This window comes from Gracilinanus agilis, chromosome 1, assembly GCF_016433145.1.
Source record: "Gracilinanus agilis isolate LMUSP501 chromosome 1, AgileGrace, whole genome shotgun sequence".
Taxonomy (NCBI): Eukaryota; Metazoa; Chordata; class Mammalia; order Didelphimorphia; family Didelphidae; genus Gracilinanus; species Gracilinanus agilis.
In genome coordinates this window covers 416,970,599-416,986,729 of record NC_058130.1, presented here as the reverse complement: position 1 = coordinate 416,986,729, position 16,131 = coordinate 416,970,599, and positions in this window count along the sequence as shown.

The window sequence follows — 16,131 nt, the reverse complement described above, 5'->3', positions numbered from 1 at the left end:
ATCAAGGAATAAATTTATATTATATTATTTGATCAGGTTACTTTTATTCTAGGAATGCAAAGTTGGTTAAAAATCAGGAAAATTTTGAAGATAATATGCCATATTAATAACAAGAACAATACAAATATATAATTATGTAAATAAATAAAATCTTATAAAATGTATTGCATATGAAAACATAAAAATGTGAAAGCCATGGGAATAACTAGACTTTTCCTAAATATGGAAAGTGGAACACACCTAAAGCCTAGAGTCATAAATAAATTTAATGATGATTAACAAGTAGTGGTATAGGAGATAGAGTTCTAGGAATATCCTCAGGAAGACCTGAGTTCAAACCCAATCTCAGACAATTATTAGTAGTGTAAATCTGGGCAAGTCCCCCAATACTATTTCCCTCAGTTTCTTCATCTATAAAATGACTTAATGATGGAAATGGAAAATCACTCTGCTATCTGCCAAAAATACCTCAAGTGACGTCAGGAAGAGTCCTTCTTTTTTTATCCGTTATCTCGCACCATTAAAAAAAAATGGATGGGGATATGATTGCGATTTTGGTGTTAAAAGATCTCTCTATTACAAATATGTCAGTCTGTTTCTAAGGCAACTCTTTTGAAGTTTCATTGTATTGTATCCTACTCATTGTATTTGTCAGATTAGGAAGAATGTCTCAAAGCTGGATAGAACATTTCAGGGGGCCGCATCTGGCCCAAAATCATAGTTTGCCCATCGCTGGAATAGGTATAATATGAACCAAAAATATTTATAGAAACTTTTAGTAGTAACAAATAGTTAGAAACAAAAGGAGTGCCCATTAATGGTACAATAGCTAAATAAAATATAGTATGGGAAGAAAAGGAAATATTGTGCTTTAAATACAATGAAAGGGTTAGTTTCCAAGATATCTGAGATTTTTTTATGAACTAAGGTAAAATGCAGAATACAGAAACAAAATAACAAATTAAACATTATAATTTCATAAAACATAACTTTGAAAATCATAACAAAATTCTGATCAATGTAATGACCAATTGATATTTTAGAATATAAATTTTGAAATGAATACATGCTTCCTATCTCTTGAGAGAGATCTCATAGACTGAAATTTATGAGACTACATTATAATATATCATGTCATATTTTTATATTGTGTTATATACTAATCATATTTCACATCATAGTATGTCAAATTTCTAATTATATGAATAGGTCTATAAACATATCTTTGCATATATATGTATAGAGAAGCATTTTAAATATATATTTGTGTATACACATAGATACATATGTATGTAAGTATATAGATGTTTATAATTTGGGAATTTGTTTTGCTTGACTATGAAAATTTACTCTATTTTGATTGTTTTTGCCTTTTTATGGTAAATTAGTAATTGATTATAATAGTAACTAATCAGCACAGCATATAGAGTGCCAGGCCTGGAGTCAGGAAGACTCATCTTCCTGAGTTGAAAATCCAACCTTAGACAATTACTATGTGACCTTGGGCAAGTCACTTAACCCTGTGGGCTTCAGTTCCTTATTTATAAAATGAATTGGAGAAGGAAATGGCAAACCACTCCAATATTTTTGCCAAGGAAAACACAAATGGGATCACAAAAAGTCACATGTGCTTGAAATGACTAAACAAACAACCATTTGAAAATAAAAGTAAGTTTAAAACTTTGAAATAGAAAAGAAATTTTATTTTTTCCAAGGAAAAAATTAATGAAATTATGAAACTTGACTATATGATCTTTCAGGTTTTTTTTTCAGGTCTAAATCATGTTTTTCTGAAAAAAAAATATTTATAGTTGTAGAATTCTTGCATTTGGAGAAACCACAAAAAGTACAAAAGTAAAAAAGTTCTTAATAACGTTGAACAAAAGTCTAAATTATTTGTATTAGAAAGACCTACTTTGTGATGCTATATAATTCAATTTTTCTTTTCCTTCTGGAAAGGTGACAATGATAAAAGGCAGTATAGAATAGGAGATAACATTAGAGAATCAACCTCTGAATCAAATAGATGTAGGTTCAGGTCCCACCTCTGATACATCATAAATGCGTAGCCTTAGTCAAACCAGTTAAAATTTCAGTGAGTTCCAAGTGACTCTCTAAAATAACAAATTGAAAAAAAAACTGATCTGATTGGGTAAATGGAATTTCCTCAACATGAATGTTGATTTTCCCTCAAATATCCAAACTACTCAGTTCCTCAATCTATCTACCTCCCATGAGCTACTCCTCCACTCCACATCATCTCTCATACATAATATTGGTCATAACTTTGATCTTGCCATTTCCTACAAATGTAGCATCTCTATGTTTAAGAATTTTGATATTTCCTTATCTGACCATAATCTATTGATTTTTCACCTCTTCCTTTGCCTTCATTCCATAGTTTCCCATTCCTTAACCCTTCAATGCTCCCTGAGGCCATCTCCTTTGTATCAGCCACACTCTCCTTTTCTCCCCATCTTGGTCCCTTGGTAAACCAGTTCAAGTCTTTACTGTCCTCTTATCTTGAATCCTTAAACCCCTTAAAATATCACTGACTATATCCAACCAAGGCTCAGCCTTGACTTACTCTCCCCACTGGTTGCCTTCACTACATATGTGCTGCTAGACAAAAGTGGAGAAAATAAAGACACCATTCTGACTGGGTCTGTTACAAATTTATATTAACTAATCTCAACTAGTCCCCTACTGCTGCTAGCTCTCCTCATATACTTCACTTATTAACTCATTATTCTACGTTTTACTATATCTCTTACAAAAATTTTCATCCCTCTTCAAACTTCTCATGACTCTCCTTTCTCCCAGTCTCTCAGATAAGAATTTATATGCCTTAATTTTTATGGAAACCCCCTTAACATTAAGACCACACACCATTAAGTACTTATTAAGTACTTCTCCCTACTTTCTCGTCTCCTATAATTCCTATGCCTTCTGCCACTTTCTCCTTCTTAATTTCTATCTTTCATGAAATGGCCTTGTTCCTTACCTAGGCTAAGACTATGTGTTTAAGCAATCCCATTCATCCTTTCTCCTTTAAAAGATAGCCCCATATTTCATCTCTACTCTTTCACTTATTTTCTTAAAAAAAATTTTTTTAAACCCTTAACTTCTGTGTATTGTCACCTAGGTGGAAGAGTGGTAAGGGTGGGCAATGGGGGTCAAGTGACTTGCCCAGGGTCACACAGCTGGGAAGTGTCTGAGGCCAGATTTGAACCTAGGACCTCCCGTCTCTAGGCCTGGCTCTCAATCCACTGAGCTACCCAGCTGCTACCACTTATTTTCTTTTTAAAATAGTTTTATTGTAATTTTTACATATATAGCTATAATTTTGAGTGTCAAATTCTCTCTATCAAGCTCCTTTCCCTCTCATTGAGAAAGAAAGTGATATAATCATTATATATACTAAACTATTTCTATTTTAGCCATGTCACCCTCAAAAAAGAAGAAAAATAATGAAAAAAATTGCTTCAATACACATTTATAGTTCATCACTTGGTTTTTTCTGAATGTGGATAGCATTTTTCAAAATGATTCCTTTGGAATTGTCTTTGTTGTATCTACCAGAGTAGCTAAGTCTTTCATAGTTGATTATTATTACAATACTGCAGTTATTATGTACAATATCTGGATAATATAGGTCATGTAGGTATAAGTATCTCTGTTTTACAGATAAGAAAACTGAGACCTAGAGAAGTAAAATGGGTCACATGTAAAGTAAGAATCAAAGCTAGGACTCAACTAGATCTTTGGACCCTGGCTCAGTGCTTTTTCTATTATGCCATAGTGATTATTGTTATGATAGCTGTACTATGTAAATGCTAACTCCTGTGCTTCAAGAAAGCTATACATATGTAGATATTTGTATCATCCTATCTACCTAATACGATCTTGTAATGACACTTACAAACTCCTTGTCATGCACATTTGCAAAGTAATACATTGAAGGTTGCCTTGGAAACTTTCACTCTGAATTTTCTGAATTTTCTATAATGGAAAATCTTAGCTTACCATATCATTTACACAGTCTTACCCATTTTTTTGTGTTACACTTGGAATACATAATGAGATCTGAACAATGATCAATGTCATCTTTGAGGTGATAATTATTGTATTCATGTATTACTCTCTTCATAAACCCATATTTGACAGTCAAACTTCTGGAGGGCAATTATCTAATAAAAATAGATTTTTAACGAGTACTACTGTACTCAGTATGGTCAAGCTGACCTCTATGTAGTGCCTTATTCCTATTCAACCAAATGTGTTCAATTAATCTTTTTAAATTGGCTATCTTCCACCAAACAATTTTATAACATTTATATTTCATGTTGAGAAACTGAGGCCCCAAACTATTAAATAAGGTGTCTGGACTGCTTTGAAAATTTTAACTTCTTCCATCAACATAATGGATATTGAATATTTCCAAGTCATTATACATTCTTGGACATTATAATGTTTTCATTAGTTATTGTGAGGGATAAGTGTTGGTTTTCACTAGATTCTCTTAGCATTCCTTCTGCATCCCCCGCAGACAGCAGGGGCCTAATAAATGTTTGCAGTGTTGAATTTCCTAAGAATAACTCCACCTAATACAAGGTGAAATGGAAATTTGACAATTATCCTATTCATTTGATCCATGTTTATATGTAGACAGGCAAAACATATAATTCAGTACAAATACTCCACACAAGGGACTTATTATATGGATCAACTATCTACATAGATCAAATTAAAGGCCAATAATTCTTGAAGCTCCATTTTCATTTGTTTTCAATAGTCACATCCAAGGCTAGGTCTATGTGTTATGGAGTATCTGTGGAAACCTGCCTATTAGCAGAAAGGTGTATTCAAATACCTTTGAAAATAAGAACAAAGTTCTCAAGAGTCTGTATGCCTCACTACAAACTTCTTATGGGATCATTATTATGCTGGTCAGAGGTAATTTGTTCCGATGAATTTTTATTTTCCTACTTCCTGTGTGTCTAAAAATGGACAATCAAATACAAGTATGGCTTTAAGCAAAGTCTGTCCAACTATTGGTCTAAACATGTGCGTACTTGTGAATGGTCATCCTTCTTTATGTACTATATGACACACATCCATGACTAAATCCTGAGATGACTGATTTGGCCATTTCACTCATTTAAATGATAGGTGTGTTCCCTGTGAAATATTTGTCTTTGATGAACAAGATGTATTAAATAAGTGAAAACTTAATGTTGTTTGATGCCTTATGAATCCAACAATCCATCTATCTGTCTTTCTATCTATCTAACTAACTATCTATCTATCTATCTATCTATCTATCTATCTATCTATCTATCTATCTGTCTGTCTGTCTGTCTGTCTGTCTATCCATCCATCCATCCATCCATCCATCCATCCATCCATCCATCTATCTATCATCTATCTATCTATCTATCTATCTATCTATCTATCTATCTATCTATCTATCTTTCTGTCTGTCCATCCGTCAGTCTATCCATCTGTCTGGACATCCTTCCATCCATCCATCTGTCTGCCTGTATATCTATCTATCTATCTATCTATCTATCTATCTATCTATCTATCTATCTATCTTTCTGTCCATCTGTCAGTCTATCCATCTGTCCGTCCATCCTTCCATCCATCTGTCTATCTGCCTACCTATCTATTTATTTATCTATCCATCCATCCATCCATCTATCTACCTATCTATATTTCTATCCATATATCTATGTATATACATAAATGTGTATATTATATATATATAATATTATAACATATATCTATTTGCTATGTACTTATTACTTGGGACAAAGCAAAATGCATGTCACAACATTAATATGCTACATTATTCACAATCTTAAAAGAATTTAGTCTATAAAGTAAGGAAATTATTGGAGGGTGGAGCAAAGATGGCAGCAGAGTAGCAGGGAAAGCCTGAAACTGCTGAATATCCTTTCAAACTGATCTTTAAAAAGCACTTCAAAAGGATAATAATCAAAACAAGAAGTATGAGGGGGCTCTCCTATTGAATATAACATGAAAGGTAGGCCAAGAGAGTGGATTTCCACAATAAAAGGGGGATCTAAAAACAAAACTGCGCAAGAAAAAACACAGGCCAACCAACCCCACACCCACTGCGCCAGACTCAGAACCAGGGCATAGGCAATGCCAGGATCCTGAGTTGGGGACTACACCAAAAATTAAGCACCTCAGACTCACCCCTTAAAGTACCAGATCCTGGGAGTGAGGTCCAGAAGTCTATAGAGCACCAAACACTCTGAAGCCTCTGCAGCAGCAGTGAGAATAACCCAGAGCATAAGCCAGAGAATCAGGGCCAACACAAAGCCTGGATCCCAGGTCAAAGGCTTTACCAACCATAGAACACCTCAGAGGAGAGAAACATTCAAAGATTTACCCCAGGATAGAATAATGCAACCTGCCTAATCCAATTAACCAGCAGAGAAGAGGGACTCTTGACAAACTTACAGTCCACAGACAAAAAAAAAAAAACAATAATAAAAAAAGAAAAGAAAAGTCTGAAAATATGATCAAATTAAAGGCCAATAATTTTTGAAGATCCATTTTCATTTGTTTTCAGTAGTCATATCCAAGGCTAGGTCTATGTGTTATGGACTATTTGTGGGGAGCTGCCTATTAGCAGAAAGATGTATTAAAATCTTTGAAATAATAAAAAAACAATAAAAGAAGGTAACTATCGAAAGCTTCTATAGGCATTAAGAACAAACAATGGGCTGGTAGAAGATAACAGGGCCCAAGGAAATCCAAGCCAAACCTCAAAAATACCTGGAAATTAGGCTCATCACTGAGGAACTAAAAAAGGAATTAAAAAACCAAATAAGTCAGGTTGAAGAAAAATGGGAAAAAGGAAAAAAAAATAACTTAAAAAAGCAAAATTGAACAACCAGTAAGGAACCATCAAATTAGACATTTGTGAACATTATAAAATCATGGAATTTTAATCCTAAAAAGGACTTTAGAGAACATTAAATCCATTGGTTTCCCGAGTGGGTTCTATAGGCCCTAAGGAGTTTGGTATGATCCTAAAGTATATGTGATCTGCCTGATGCACTGATCAGGAGGGAAGATTGATTACATTATGCACTCCCCAAAATAGTCTGTTTCCCCAACAACCACACCTACTCGCTACTTGGGATTCCCTAATATTCCCTTTATACTTCCTGCTGTGCAAGCTCCCACCTTGCCCACATTTTGGGCTTTGCATCAGTTCTTTAGGGTAATTTATAATTTACTGATAACTGGACACCCACAGTATCAGCTTTGTAGATAACAGTATGAAAATTTCCCCTCTTCCTGTACTATGCAACCTGCCCTCCATCTCTTTTTCCAGATCACCTCATGGTTGTGGCAGGCATTTCTAGGAGGACAAGCTCTGACGTATGGGTCAGTGAACAATGAGGAGTATTTTCGCTTTAGCTAGAACAAAGCAAGTCATATTGTATGGGCAGTAGTAGAATAGATATGATCTGCCTCTGAGATATCATCTTCCACTTCCCCTGTTTCTATCAAAGACAAGCATCCTTCTAAGTCATCCAGGTTTTCCACCTCAGTATCATCATTGACCCCTTACTCTCTCTCATCCCACATAATTGGCTTCTCAGTTTCTTTCATCCCACACATTTAATGAGTTGCCAAATCTCATTTCTACCTTCACAACTCTTTCACCTGTCTCTTGTCTGCAGACACATCCTCTATCCTTTATCAGCATTCGCCTGGGTTAATACAATAATGTTTTAATGGGTCTCCCTGTCTCAACTATCTCCCTTTACACCATATACTGATCAAAGTCATTAATTTAAAGCTCATTTCTGATTATTTATAATGTTCCTATAAGCACCAGCACTAATTCAATAAATTCTAGTGGCTCTCTATTGAGTTAGGATCAAATATAAACTCGTCTGTCATATGAAATATCTCATGACCTGGGCCCAACCGGTCTTCTCAGCCATATGATATATTATTCCCCTTCTTACAGCCAAATTGGCTTTCTTGTTCTTCCTCATCCAAATAGATCTAAAAGTGAAATTGAATTATGCAACCGTAGAAAGGAAATTGAGCTGTGGGTCTTATCCTTTATCTTTTAGGGAAAGACATGTAAAGGAAGAGGAAATGATATATTATATGTGTAATATACACATATTGGAGAAGGAAATGGCAAACCACTCTACTATCTTTGTGAAGAAAACTCTAAATAAAGTCATGAAGAGTCAGACATGACTAAAATGTCTGAACAACAGTATGCCCAAATGTTGGGGATAAAAATATAAGCAAAAAGAAAGACAGTTCCTGTCTTTGAAGAGCTTTCATTCTGAGTAAGATAACACACAAAGAAGGAGAAAAGTAAGGGTTTGAGGAAGGGTTGTTCTACAAAATGGAGTCTCCAGAAGAAACTAACCAGTAAGAGAAGTGGGGGTGAACTCTATGGAAGAATATACCAGAGTGAATATGCTTCATATGTGTTTGGCTGATTGTGAGCAAGAAAAGCCCTGGCACTTGGTGAAGTTCAAGGATGAGTCATCAGAAGAGAAAGCATGTGTTTTTTGTTTTTTATTCCAGAAAGTCAAAGACTAGGGAAGGAAAAGAATGGTGAATATCTTCACATTGAGAAACATGATTCCTATTAAAAATCCATCATGTACATTGATTATTATAATCTGTTTTTTTTATTTTTATATGGTGTGTCTTTCAATAAAATATAACTAAAAAGACAAATCCAAATGCATGAATACTTACTTTGATCACATTCCACTGATGATGACTAAACTCATGATTTTAGGAAGCACTAAAATGCCTTATAAATTCATGAATATTTATAGGTTTATGCTATTCCTTAGGACATAAAAATAAATTTTTGGAAAATAAAAAGTCATATTCATTTATATTCCTCTTAAATATTATTACCATTATTTAAAAATATTAATAATAATTTATTGAGACAATATTTTATCACATGAATACAATTAAAATACATTTAATATTTATATATGATGATAGTTTAATATTTCAAAATGTTGTTTATTTCACTTTTCTCTCATACTTATCCATTTATATTTAGTGGATATTTTATACTGCATATGTATAAAATTATACATGATAGTATTATATAACTTATAAATACATATATAATAATTTTCTATTCTTTTTAAAATGATATTAGTATATGTGAACCAAAAAATCCATTCCTCTAATAAACTCCATCATTTATTATATGAAGAAACTAAGGCCCACAGAAGTAAAAGGGTCTGCCTCATCCCACCATTAAAAATCAAGATCTGAATCCAGCTAATCTAACTCAACACCACTACTCATTTTACTATATTATTCTCCTAACCACTTCCTTTATGCCAACAGGATAGTACTTAGGATCTTGAAATTATAATGTTTAAAGTAATGAACATAGATATCCTTGGAAATAGGTTATAGTAATATCACTATCCTTATTTTACAGATGAAGAAACCAAAGTTGAAAAAGGATTTATAAGTTAATAGATGATGATTCAATCTAAAGAACTAAAGTTCTAATGTATTTCTGGTACTTGCCTATCCAGTGGGAAGTGAGAGAAGTAGAAACTTGAATAGAGAATCTTTCCTCCTGCTAGTTGAATCTTGCCATATGAGTGACTAGCCACTCTGCCTAAATATTGTCATGATCCCACGACTACTGACATAGTTAACTCCAAACACAGAGAGAAAAGTGAAGAAGGAGCCATGTGGCTGATCTTATGGACCATGGTCATAATTTCTGAAATCCTATCATAGTTAAGAACTCAGTCACTTTTAGAGTACCGTAGGCCTTTGCTCTATTAGTAGATTCAGTTTTACATTTCTAGAAAGAGGAAAGTATTGCATTTCTAGTTCTTCCTGCTTTTATCTTTGTTTGACAGTAGCCTCAGTGGGCAAGAAGTTGATGCCCTCATTTGGGCCATTGGCAGCCACTTCTGCCTTTCTGCTCTCACAGCTCAAATTGCTCTTACAAGGCTAACACAAGTAAGGTCTTGCAATCCAATCACCTGAGGCTAGGAAGTGGGGAAGATAACCCAGTTCAATCAATTGCTAAGCCATTTGGAACCAACTTGCTCCAATCTCAACACACCTAACCCAGTTGTGGCACTTGGAAAATTAGGTGTGTCCATTGTCACTCCAGTCGACCCCAATCTCAGAAAAATCCTAGTTGTTATGAAAAACTGTCAGGGTTTCACACTTACATGCTAAAAGATGTTATCAGCCCTGCCAAAAATCTGAAGCAGGTAGGCCTTTCTCAGAGAAGGAGAACTCTCTGACAGTTCCTGAAATGTGCCCGGGGTTTTGCAACTGGAAAAGGCACAGATCAGAGTGGTGAGTCAAGAAAATCCTGTCCCACATGGTTTCTGATAAATATGCAAGTACCAAAAGATTAAGCCACCTTTGTCAGCAATCTTAGATCCTATTTTTTCCCTTTCCTGCTAAATTCTTTTATTAGCCACAATGATAATGATGCTAATAATAATCTACTTATTCCAGACTCTCAAATACTTCTCAATAATTTATGATCCCCAATTTTGTCAGGATCTCAGCACTATTCAACATTCAAAAAAATGGAAAGGAAAAGAAATAGAAAAAAAGAAAAAAAATCTAGAAGATGGAAGTTACACATAGAAAATGAATTATGCACCAAATTGTAAATATTCCATTTCTTTTGCTGATCTGAAACTCCCCAAAGAAATATGAACACTTGATTTGAAATTCAGCTGCAATGACATTTCCTAGTTGGGAAGAATATTTTCTCAAATTCACATGTATTTGCAAAAAGATAACTTTTTTTTTGGTGGGTGCTAGTATATCCAAATATGTTTTTTTTAATCCATTCTCCCTATGCATTCCAAATAAAATGCTACTTAGTGGAGAGCTTTCTCTGAGAATAAAACTTTGCAACATTTGTTCAGGCTTAAGTTTCAGCAAGAAGGACTTAGGATAGATGAAAGGAAAACTACCTGCTTATAAGAATCATGAGCCATTGGAGAACAAGTTGTGATAGCAACCTCTCTGGAGGGTTTCAAAAATAGTTAAGCTGGGTTAGTCAGAGTAATAACTGTGTTATCTGCCCAATAGTCTGCTCTGCTAAACAAACCTCTGGTTTGTAGCCTGGAAAAATTCTATGAACCAGCTAAAACTCAACAATAAAATAAGCCTTCTCCCTGCATTGCAACTTTTATTCTTAAGCTAATACTTTATTTATTGAACTGATCACCATTTTCATGGGCAGGGGTAGACTTCAGCATTTCAAAGTAGTTTTAGGTATGGTTGGTAAAATAATACAATGAACACACCAATGTTTACTCTTTTGTTCCCAAAGTTAATAATGTGGTGTTTGTTGTTTTTTAAACATCATTTTGCTGCCATGACAAATGTTTCTTCCAGCCGTGGGCAACTCTGATTTAATATTTAATGACTTATTTCCTGATGTACAAAATTCAACAATTTTCAGTATGATTTGGACACATGGGGAAATAACTAAATGGCAGTTTGCCAGGATTCTTCTTCATACCATTTTTTCAACACCCCATACCTACATACATGAATACATGCTTGTACATAAACATTTTTATGGATACTGGACAGCAATAAACTAATAATTATTTCTCTAGATTGTTTTGACTCATAAGATAGTCCTTAAACGCTAGTTGGCCAAAGTAAAGGGTCCAATCTGCAGGGGTCAGTGGTTAAGTGCCAATAAGCATTGGTAATAGAGGGAGATCATCGATACCAATGAAATCACAGGTCTGGTCCATAAATATCTATCTCTCTGCCTGTCTATCTATCTATCTCAATGTTTCCCAAACTTTTTTGACCTACTGCTCCCTTTCCAGAAAAAAATATTACTTAGCCCCCTGGAAATTAATTTTTTAAAAATGTTAATAGCAATTAACAGGAAAGATAAATGCACCTGTGGCCATCACCGCTTCCCTGGGTCACTGCAGCACCCACCAGGGGGGCAGTAGCACCCACTTTGGGAATCACTGATCTATCTATATTTTAATTGTATATTTAGATATTGTGCATACATACATGAAAGTATATAAAGTGTATAGATATGTGGGTAGGTATACATGCTTTATAATTTTATGCATATAAGTATTGTGTAGACATAAATATGCATATTTAATAGGTACATTTATATGCATGAATTTATACATATCAATGCAATGTACTTTGGAATGTATTTTCATGTATGTCTGTCTGAATAAAATGTCCATGTGAATATTCTTTTTTTATTTTTTTATATTTTTAGAAAAATTTTCCATGGTTACATAATTCACGTTTTTACTTTACCCTTCACCCCCTCAAGCCAGCCCCCCCCCAAATAGCTAACATGTGTGTTCAGTCAAGACTTATTTACATATTATTGATAGTTACATTGGTGTGGTCTTTTCAAGTCTACATCCCCAATCCCAACCATTCTGGCTGGCAATTTGGAACTATGCCCAAAGAGCGATAAAAGAATGCCTGCCCTTTGATCCAGCCATACCATTGCTGGGATTGTACCCCAAAGAGATCATAGATAAACAGACTTGTACAAAAATATTCATAGCTGCACTCTTTGTGGTGGCAAAAAACTGGAAAGCAAGGGTATGCCCTGCAATTAGGGAATGACTGAACAAATTGTGGTGTATTTTGGTGATGGAATACTATTGTGCTCAAAGGAATAATAAACTGGAGGAATTCCATGTGAACTGGAAAGACCTTCAGGAATTGATGCAGAGTGAAAGGAGCAGAGCCAGAAGAACATTGTACACAGAGACCAATACACTATGGTAAAATAGAATGTAATGGACTTCTGTACCAGCAGCAGTGCAGTGACTCAGGACAATTCTGAGGAATTTATGGTAAAGAACACTACTTACATTCAGAGGAAAAACTGCAGGAGAGGAAACATAGAAGAAAAACAACTGCTTGAACACTTGGGTTGATGAATATTCTTTCTAAACTAGAATTATGATTTCATTGACTCTTGGTCAGGGAACCCCCTCTACAAAAACAAATTAGAACCTATTCTTCTATTTAAAGTCTTAGTGAACTCCCAAGTGCATTGAGGGTTAGAGTATTTGCTCAGGGTCACAATTAGTCATTTTCAAGTGACCTATGAAGCCAGTTGTTCTTGACTCTATCCATGGAATTATATTGTCTCTCAGGTCCATATGCCTGCATGCTTACATGCATACATATATGAATTCATATGTAAAAAAGTATGTGTGTACATACATACAATTACTATCCATATTTTTAATTGGCCCAAATACTCCAACCTAAAATTGCAAAAGTGGGTATACTCTTTAGTATGGCATATTTATTTATTGATAATGATACCTTATATTTTCAAAGTGAATTGTACTCAAATAGATTTTTGCATGTAGTATTTATTTTCAGAATAAATCTTTGATGTATATAGGGATGAGAGCGAGAGGAATTAATTGAGACAGGGGAGGGTCAAAGAATTAATGATGACAAAACAAGCAGTAACTAAAATCTAGGATTATTGAGTACAAGTTTAATGACTTTTGTGACGTTGTTATAGATATATACCCTGACAAACTATCATCCTCCATTTCAGGGTGCAATCAAAAGAATAGTGGTGTAGGCATTAAAGAAATTCAACTGTATTCTGAGTTTTGACACTAATTAGTTTTTTGATCATTGATGGTTCACTTCCTTAGACCTTAATTTTCCTATTTGGAAAAATAAGGTAAATAAACCAGATAATTTGTTTACTTCCTTCTTGTTCTAATATCTAGATTATGCTTAGAAAAATTATGTACCTATCCATCTTAGACAAGGACTTCCCAGGAAGACAATAGAGATAGATGTAGGAAATACTGGAAAAGAGGGAAAGAAGAGCATGAAAAAATCTTGACAAGAATATTCATTTCTTAACACTGCTAGTCACCATCACCTTCTAATAAAAACCTATTGGTAAGTTAAATAATTTAGGGATCAAAAACGCATGGTCTTTATGGATAAGCACAATTAAGAAGTCTCTGAAACTCTTTCTTTGGCACTTTCCTCCTCCTCCCCTTTCTGTACCTCTGTCTCCTTAATCTACTTTCATACCTCTGATCCTGGTGGTTTCTTTCCCTAGTAGCTAAAGGTTTCTTAGTAAACTCATAAGATACAGTTGATCTGGCTGCTCTAATTTTTAGTCCTGCGATAGTGAGTAAGAAAGATATTTTTAAATCATAGCCCAGTCTTGCACTTCCAAAATCACACCATACTGTAGGCAGCCACCTACTTTGCCTATACATAAAGCTGGCTCTAATTTGTAGACATGCTTAAATACTGTTCTAAAGAAGTGCTTGCTGTTTTCCACTTGGGCTATCTTCTGCAATTCAAGTGAACGAGATGACAAAAAAAAATGCTGCCAACCACATTCACTGCAGCTCTATAAGCTTGCATATGCCTATGGCCTTACTTTGTACTCAACAGTGCTTCTTGTATTCCTTATAAATAGGCCCAAGCTTCCAGCTAGGGTTCATCTGTCCATCCCACGTGGCTTTGGCTTCATCTAAACAGTCAGTCAATTCAGGGGTGAAAAATTGGTCACGTCATTTTTATTTGGGAAATCACATATAAAAATGGTTGATTCACTGAACTTTCCACATATTCTATTGGTTGTGTTGGTCTTAAAGAAATAATGTTCTAGAAAATAAAAGGAACTAAATGGGAAAATAGTAAGTAATGTAGCTCTTTTTCTCTCTATCTCACCTCTCATTACTCCCACCTCCCCCAAAAAAAGGTTTGTATAAATTTCATATATCTTCTCTGTAATGAAAAGTACCTAATGTGTTCTTTCCATTAACATGCAGGTATTATTGTATATGACTCTCATTTTTGGAGTATAGAAAGCAATAAAGCTTTGTTGGCTTCCATGACAGAAATTTAGAACAATGCCATTTGTGATTGTCCATTTAGTAAACTTTCTCTCTCTGTCGCTGACTCTCTCTGTCTCTGTCTTTCTTTTTGTCACACACACACACACACACACACACACACACATACACACACATACTTTTGTCTTTTGGTTCATTAATACAACAGAGTAAATGTGATGACTCTACCATATATCTGCTTTTTAGATTTCATTCACCTTTGACCTGTAATGTCCCAATTTACTTCAAGCTCTTTTATTTATGCCATTTCCCAGACCTATACATTTTGATCAAAGAAACGGCACTCTCTGTTCAGTGCCTTCAGAGAGCACTTTGCAGGTACCATCCGTTCAGAAAAAGCAGTCACCCAATACATGAGATTGTGACAAGGTATAATGTAATGGTAGTTATGCGAACCTCCAATAAACCAGTGGTACTTCACAGATTACTTGGAGAGAAAGTCTCTTAGCGTGCTTGAAGAAGTATGAAATGAATTTCATTTCCTTCTCATTTGCCTTGCTTCTGAAAGGTTTCATGCAAGATATGTGACCAACTATTATAGTACTAATCCATCCATGACAGAGCTCAATTTTCTCTGAGAATTTACTTCTGAATGGGCTTCCGAAATACTTGAAAGCTCAAAATTAAAGTACACTGAACAGAGCAGCCACTGAGCTGTGGACAACTGTCAGTCAAGAAAACCAGTTGGAACAAAATGTAAATTAGATTTTATTTTATTTTATTTTATTTTTTTAAAGTGATCTATAATGGCGTAGTGGTAAAGTTTTATTGCCCATTTCCAAACAAGAACAATAAGAAGGGAAGTGGTGAAGCACCGTTGTTGTGAGCTTTTCTCATTAGTGCAAATGAAAACGGCAGTGTGGCTTATTGAAACTTTCAAAGCAATGTGCAAGGACTATGGCTTGCTCGATATGCTCTTAGTGAAGGAAGAGGAAGAGGGGGGAGAGAGAAAGCACAGAGGAAGAGAAGGGGAGAAAGAAAGAGGGAGATGATTAAAAAGAAATGGCAGGAGAGAAAAGGAAAGGGAGGAGGGGACAGAGGAGGAGAGAGAAAGACAGAGGGAAGGAGAGATGGAGAGAGAGGGAGAGAAAGAAGTGGAGAGAGAGAGAGAGAGAGAGAGAGAGAGAGAGAGAGAGAGAGAGAGAGAGAGAGAGAGAGAGAGAGA